Source organism: Rosa rugosa, chromosome 3 (genome assembly GCF_958449725.1).
Source record: "Rosa rugosa chromosome 3, drRosRugo1.1, whole genome shotgun sequence".
Taxonomy (NCBI): Eukaryota; Viridiplantae; Streptophyta; class Magnoliopsida; order Rosales; family Rosaceae; genus Rosa; species Rosa rugosa.
This window is the reverse complement of record NC_084822.1, coordinates 29619018-29626725: the sequence shown is the minus strand read 5'-3', so window position 1 is coordinate 29626725 and position 7708 is coordinate 29619018. Positions and strand designations below refer to the sequence as shown.

General features: G+C 39.4%; 1 long non-coding RNA gene across 2 annotated transcripts; it reads right to left on the bottom strand.

Moving 5' to 3' along the window:
• Window positions 1–4485: 4485 nt before the first annotated feature.
• LOC133740175 (uncharacterized) lies at window positions 4486–5513 on the bottom strand. 2 transcript variants are annotated; one of them, XR_009861055.1, is made up of 3 exons: window positions 5299–5477; window positions 4959–4992; window positions 4486–4711 (listed from the first exon to the last, which is right to left on the bottom strand). It is a non-coding gene; the product is annotated as an uncharacterized LOC133740175 (long non-coding RNA). The 2 variants fall into 2 exon arrangements; XR_009861056.1 differs by having other exon boundaries at window positions 4486–4992; window positions 5299–5513.
• Between the last annotated feature and the right edge of the window lie 2195 nt (window positions 5514–7708).

The following is a 7708-nucleotide window of genomic DNA, read 5'->3' as shown; positions in this document are numbered from 1 at the left end:
GAAACCTCGTGATCCGTCCAGCATTGACTTCAGTACGGTATTGCTTTGATATCACAATGGCTGAAACGGGGAAGGTGGAGAGAGTTTTCTCAATTAGCTCTTGCTATGTGACAGGTTGTCCACAAAACCTCAACATGGACTGTAGGTGAAGAGCTTCTGAATTATATTCAGCAACAGACTTGAAATCAGCAAAGAGCAGATTGTTCCATTGAACCTTCAAGTCAGGGAGGAGGGAATCTTGGACATTGTCAAAGCGCTCTTCTAGCGCTACCCATAGCTCTCTTGCATTCTTGATCGACATATACTCCAATCTGAGTGCCTTGTCCATATGGCGTCGCATCAAGATAACTGATTGAGCATGCTTTGTAGGTGTTCGCACGAACACAAGATCCGGATTAGGTGTCTGGATTATGGGTAATATTCCCTTTCAAGTGAGGTGGTTCTCAACATCGGTTACCCAACTGTGGTAATCCGAGCCTGTTGAGTCAAGCATAGGAAAGTCAAGCCTTGGTTCATTCGACATCCTGAAAATAAGAAGAGAAGATATATTAGTTTCGAAGCTAAACTTCCACGAAAACTAAAATAATAAGATTTCCGAGCTATGCTACCAAGAAATCAATTTCCAAGAATCTCTTTTGGATTAGACCAAACAATAATTAATATGGTCACAATTTGATGCTTACGGACGCTCTTAGTCCAAGCATTATGAACACTCTTAGTTCATACGAACGCTCTTAGTTCGTTTAATTATGAACACTCTTAGTTCATGTGAACACTCTTAGTTCGTTAAGCGTGAATCCCCACAATTCCGCTTTGTTAAATACTCAAAACCATTTGGCAACATATATTCCAATATTCTGCAGAAAATAAAAGGAATTTAAAATACAATAAAGCAGCAACCTTAATTATAAAAACTTACGTGATTGTTCTTGGCTTGAAGACACGCGCGTGTTGGAGCAGGCTTGTTTTAATAAACTGCAGCAACAAGAGCAGTGACCGAACGGTGAGCAGCAGCAGCGGCAGATTTGGCAGCAGCAGGCAACGGGCTCGGGCAGTTGTGCAGCACGAAGGTGCGGCAGGGAGGTGCGACTGGTTCGGTAGCAGCAGGCAGTGGGCTCGGCAGCAGCAAGCAGAAGGGTACAGGGACGCAGGGGCGCGCGCGGTTGTGCAGCAGGATGTGCTTCGCTGGAGGGTGCGGCAGGAAAGCAGGAAGCAGCGGGGGCTGCTGTGCAGGTCGGCAGGAAGGCAGGAAGTAGTGCAAGTAGCAGGCGGGTGCGGTAGGGACTTGCGGTTTGCGGCAGGAGGCTGGGGCAGAGCGTAGGGCTGCTGTGGGAGGCAGGCAGCAGCAGGGTGCTGCAGAAAACAACTCGGGCTGCAGGCGGGCTGGTGCAACAGGGGCTGCAGGAGGCTGCGGCAGGAGGTTGGGCTGTAGCTAGGGTTTTTTGTGGGCAAGGAGGGCTGCGGCAGATTTTTGTGAGAGAGAGTTTTTAGGGTTTTTTTCTTTGGGCTAGGGTTAGAACTCGTGCTGATAACGTGTTGTAGAGAATTGTAATTGTGTGTTTATTATTGATAATAGGAGCCCTTATATAGCGAGTTACAAGGTACACAAAAGGTAAGAATCCGAATACAATTGAATACCTAGAACCTTTTTCTATTACAACTCTAAACCCTAGTTTGTAGAGGCACACATTATGTCGACATCCTTCAACAAAACAGACCAACAAGTTGGTAATCTTATAGGAAAATACCTAAAAATGTATTCCTTTTTAGGATAGTGCCTAATATATCTTATGTTGACTTTTTAGTTAAAAATTTCATTTTTCTTGGAAAAACCTGTTTCTTTAGATTTTGCAAAAAACAAAACTAGTCTTCAACATGCCAAACTTTTCACCTAACGGCTCTCTGCCCAACGGTTACTCAAACAGGCGGAATTACTACTGCTTGTTTCTACACAGAGTTAAAGAAAAAGTTTCTTCTTTGAAACAAAAAATTTAAACTTCAAGGTTGTATAGGATAAAGGCATAAGATAGAATAATATGAACAATATGAACTAACATAAATTTGCAATTTTGACGAAGTAGATGAGCAATTTCAAATTATTTATTCAAACATAATTATAAGCTAAGAACTCAGAGCCTCATTCTCAGGTAAACAACTAAAAGCGGTTTAGCTATCCATGAGTATGATTACAGATACTTACTTGAAATAAAAGCACCTAAACCCTAAACTCCACACGATTTCTTACAAAACACATTGCTACTATGGCTGTCTTATTTCTTGAGAGAAAATTATTCTTCTCAATTTTCTGATGCCTTACAAATTGACTCTAAAGCTCCTTATATAGGGAGCGACTTCAAACCAGAATTCAAAACATAAAAATGTACAAGACAACTCCATTTTTTTATGCTTTTGTGAGTGCTCCGGATGACTGAGGTCGAATGACAAAAAGCAGATTCCCCTTTGGTGAAGTGTTTTTACCTTCTTCTTTTTTGAAAAGAAAACGTTACTTTATAAGAGCAAAAGTTGCTTTCGGTGCCCTTCACACCTGTTTCTTCACATGTTATCATCTGTTTCTGAATTGTGGCCAAGGACAAAGAGTTACTTTCCATCCTTGCTGTAGTTCTGTTTTCTTCTACATCTGTATCTTCATACATTTTGTAGTAGTTATCATTTTCAATCTTTTCGACCCACTGAAAACAGACTAAAGTGGAGTCGATTTCCTTTTTCTTGAGAGATAGAAAAAGGTCACTGCTAATGACTTCAGGATGATCTTAAGCAGTAATTATAATTTTCTCTCCTGCTGTCAGGAATGTATTTTAGGCAGATAGAGAGGTTGGATCGATTTGGTTTTAGGCAGAGAGAGACAAAGTGAAGCAAAGGAGAGAAAATACCGAGAAGAAATAATTTTTTTTTTGGTCTGTAAAGAAAAAAAAACTTTAGAAATTTGATTAAATTCTACTAAAAGAAAAAATAAATTAAATTAAATTTAAAATATCCATTTTTCCCTTGTTGGGGATTTAAAATCTGAAAAGTGGGCCCGAATGTCGGGTCCAACTCAGCATCTGACGTCACGTTTCGAGCCAATTTTGAATTTTGGACTTGCGTGTCGGAAAATGGAAGTGCAGGGACCATTATGATTAAAAAAAAGATCATGGACCAAACTGATGTTTGCCCCAAAGTTGGAGGGGCAAATTGATTTAGTCCATATTTTTTTCCTCAATTTTCTGGTAAATTTTTTTTTTGGATAGAAATGGAATTAATAACCCTCGATTTAATAAGAGCCGTTGATCATATCTTTTCCCACAAATCTGAGCCCTCAAATTCAAAATATATTCGTTTGAGTAAAAAAAAAAAAAAAGACCACATCAAAACCGTCCATATTCAAATTGGACTGATCACAGCCATTGATTTAACGACCGTTGTAACCCCCAATGATCATTAGGAGACAAGCAATCAGAGTGGGGCCCACCATAGCAGTTCCATTTTTATGAACTTTTCTCTCTCCAGTGCACGTCTTCCAGCATTTTGAAACCAGCACGTCTTCTTCAACTCTTCTCCCAAGCGTGTTTTGATCTTGCTCGGGCTAGGTTAGCCGAATCTGCGGCCTCAGGCCACTGTACATGGGACTTGGTTATGAAAAAGTCTCAAATATAAGACTTGGGATGAGCCCAAGACCTATAATTCTGAAACCATAACCCTCTAAAATGGGCTGTTGGAGATGCAAAGTTCTATATATGTCTCAATTCTGGTATGGCACCCTATTGTTGGCGTTGCCCTTAAATTAGAGCTTTTTCTCTTTGTGGTTCAAGACGATTAGATGATTGATCTCTTCGACTTCTATATTATTTTATAACATCATCTTTGTTTGCGTTTAAAACATATGCAGGCATTATGGAAGATTCGAAATACAGGAGCCTCCTCTGGCTCCTGATTCTTTGTCGATAGAGGCACAAGGTTTCATCCATCAATGCCTACAAGTTGATCCAAACAATTGCCCTAGTGCTGCTCAGCTCATAGATTATCCATTTGTGAATAGGTCCCATGGAAATTATTAGATGGTGTGTTTGAGTGAGGGAAAAATGATGGAATTTAATTGAAATGAAGGACTTTCTAATTTGTAGAAGCCAATTCCCCTCGTTGGCATTCTTGGGTTAAACATTTTAAACTTCCCTGTAAAAATAATAATAATAATAATAAATAAATAATAAAAAATAAAAAATAAATAAAAATATTATTTGCTGAATTCTTCACTTCAGTTCTCACTAAAATAGGTGTCATCTCAAAAACGTAGGAAGATTATGCTGAACTTTCAACAAATGGACAAAGGGAAATTGAAAATCCTATAACATAACTTGAGAATTGAAAATCCTATATGAAATAGAAGGGTATGCTGAACTTTAAGTAACAGCAAAAGGCCTTTAATAGAATAGTGGAAGATTTGATTATGAAAAAGAAATTGCAAATATACACGTCCACAGGTATATATAGCTCTTAAATATTGTTCTAATAATGTTCAATTCACCATACAAGTGTGGAAAATTTTATGGTACATTAATATATCGATACATCAAGTAGACTAGATTTGATACAGAAATACAAGAGTGTGGTATCTTGACAACTGTTGCTAATGGTATCAGTGAAGTTGAAGGAGTGAAAACTCAAGACCAGTTTGACGACGAAGACGATGAAGGTAGCTCTCAAATCTCAAATCCTGCAAAAGCATGGATCAAGTGCTAATATGTTATGAAGGCATAGGACATGAAAATCAGACAAGACACATCTCTACCACTGCAAAGACTTAATGCAGTCTTCAAGAATCTCATGCATCTGTTGCCCAGCCCCTTGATCGATCAACGCACCAAGTATGTGCTTCTTGGGGAGTGATAAAGGGGTCTGAGACCAGCACAAAGCTTTTGGGATCATGACAAGCTGAATGCCCTAGAGAAAAGAGGCGGTACCTGTATCAGTCTTTTTCATCTTATTAGAACAAACCTGCAGGGTAATGATGCATAGAAGTTAGGCATGATCTAAAATCATTCTAACCTAGCTATCTTTGTTCTCTGTAATACTGATTCTCTTTCATTTTTTTTGTTTCTAAAGATGTCATATATCTCTACTACTATAAAGCAAGCCCTCTTTTGGTGTCAAAGGCTTCACCAAAAGAGACATAAATCACCCATCCCGAAGGAAGAGACAAAATAAAAATAGGCAAACCAAGCAGTACAAAGAGCACATATGGTTGGAAAAATTCAACTCGGTTAAGACCTTAACCTTGATCAAATAAGAAATAGATTATACCTCTTAATTTGGTAAATCATTGATTCGATGATTAGCTTGATATTGTACATTTCTTCATCTGCATCATCTTTCTCTTCATCTTGCACTCCAGAGGTCTCAAAAATATTGATTCTCATCATTTTCACTATGATATGGGAAATGAAACTTAACTTGGTAATTAGCTAGAAATGAATAGCTTGTAAGCACAAATGGTCCCTTTTATAGACCGAGTTGGATGATTCTAGAGATGGTTTTGAAAACAAAAACAATGGTTTATGCCGTGGTTTTTGAAAACAATGGGCGTTCATGTGGTTTTAACAATAATGGGTTGTGCCGTGGTGTTGGAAAACAATGGGCGATCACGTGGTATTCTAGTCAAAATTAACATTTTCTTAAAGTTAAAAGAAAACATATCACGCTAGGATATAATGAATATATTTTCGCACAACTTTAGCTACAAATTATTTTTTCTTTTTATATGTTAATGTCCATTTACTGATGGATAGAGTAAAAAAAATTACTTTATTATATAATATGTCAATAACTTTTGCTTTACTATCGTATATGTTTCATTACATATATTGCCTATATAAAATTGGTATTAAGTTTAGGGATTTCAGTAAAAAAAAAAAAAGCTTAGGAAGTGAAATTTACACTTCTTATTTTACAACCCACAATACATCTTTTTTTTTTCTTTTTTTTTGAGTAACTTAAATTTTATTTTATTGATTATTGAAACAAATATTACAAACTAGTTATTTCATAGTCCAAAGTTTGATTTTTTTGGCTTCACGGATTTTATCATGCAGGATTGGCTTGGTTGGATTTTGCCCCATTAGGTTCAGAGTTGCTAGAATTTGGCCTCCTCAAATTGTTTGTTGAGGAGGTGGTCGACCATCGCTTTGCCATATGGGTTGAGAACTTGAGATGTTTAGTTTTTTTTTAAAGAATTTTTTTTTTTAGAGTAATAGTCAATCATTTTATTAAGAATAAAAATAAGAATAAGAACGATTATAACTTATAGATGTAGAGACTACATCAAAATAAAAAATAATAGAAACAAAACTAGATGCAACAAGGCATCGGAAGTAAAACCTAGCGAGGATATGAAGGGATGCTAAAAAGCATTTGATGAGGCACCGGGCAGACCTCGGGCTATGTAAACCGGTACCAATAGTATGGTCAACCATGCTTCCACATAAAAATATGTGTCGAGTAGAGGGTAACCTTCTATCAAGGTAACCAGCGGTAGTGTGACCGACCTTACCCACTCCACGCAAATTAATACGTCGAGTAGAGAGCAATCTTCTACCTAAGTAGCCGAAATTCCAATTCCAAAGTGTAGCAGAAAAAGAAATCCACAAAAAATCTCCTGGATCCCAAATGCGAATCCAACCAGAAAACAAGGCCTAAACACAAGCCCAGCTTGAGTAGCCCAAACAGAGAGGAGCCCAGGCCCACAGTTGGGCACCCAAAATTTCTCTGGGCACCCAGACCTGTTTTGCCGTCATCCTCAGGCGCTACGCCGTCAGTCCTCGCCGGAGACCCCCCTTCCCACACTTGTGCTCTCGAATCAAAGCGGCGCCGCTAGCCCCAGTGGTACTCGGATCCACCTACTGGAACCAAAGCCTGCCTGCCTCGATCGCCTTGCGATGATTGGAACTCCTCGGAAAAGGGGTTGATGGCTTTATATCAGACGGAGCAGATGGTGTTGACGAATCCGGTGTTGGAATCTCAGCACCTGTAATCATGGGCGAGCAGCGAATCGCACCTAGCTTCACTGCCCCCGGATCAGATCTATAGAACAAACCCAGTTTCAGACGTGCCCGGCACGGTCGGAGTCTGTTCACATCCGGTGCCGTGCCAACCCAGCAAGGCGGTACAACCCCATCTTCTCTCCACCAACCACGATCAGATAGAGGTTGGGAGCAAAAAGTATTTGCCGGGAAGCATGCTTGCCGCAGTTGATAAGTAGGCACGATAGAAGTCGTGCGCAAAGGTAACAACGCCGAGGACGGTGTCGGAAAGGTGATCCACCGATGATGGAGGAAGGTACAGAGAGGCCAAAAGCGGCGCTCTCCCAACCCTAGCAGAGCGCTAGGTATTTTCATTTTCCATTTTTTTTTTTTTTAAGAAATGGCTGAATTCATTTTGGTTTCTAATTTTTTTAAAGCCAAGAGAATCCACAAATGTTGAAAAATGAAACAACTCCTATCAAGGGGGCAAGGAGCTGGTCTCTTGGTGGGGTTCTTCTACTTGGGCATGAGGTTAGCGACGGCAGGATCGTGGTGAATCTTAACAAAAGTTGTGCTTACTGTGCCTTCAACTAGGGTTTGGTCGATCAGTTTGGGCCTTCTTGGCTATTGGCCTCATATTTTCTTGGGCTGGATTGGTTTGGGTTAATTAGGACCCTAGAGTTTCAGTTTTTCAG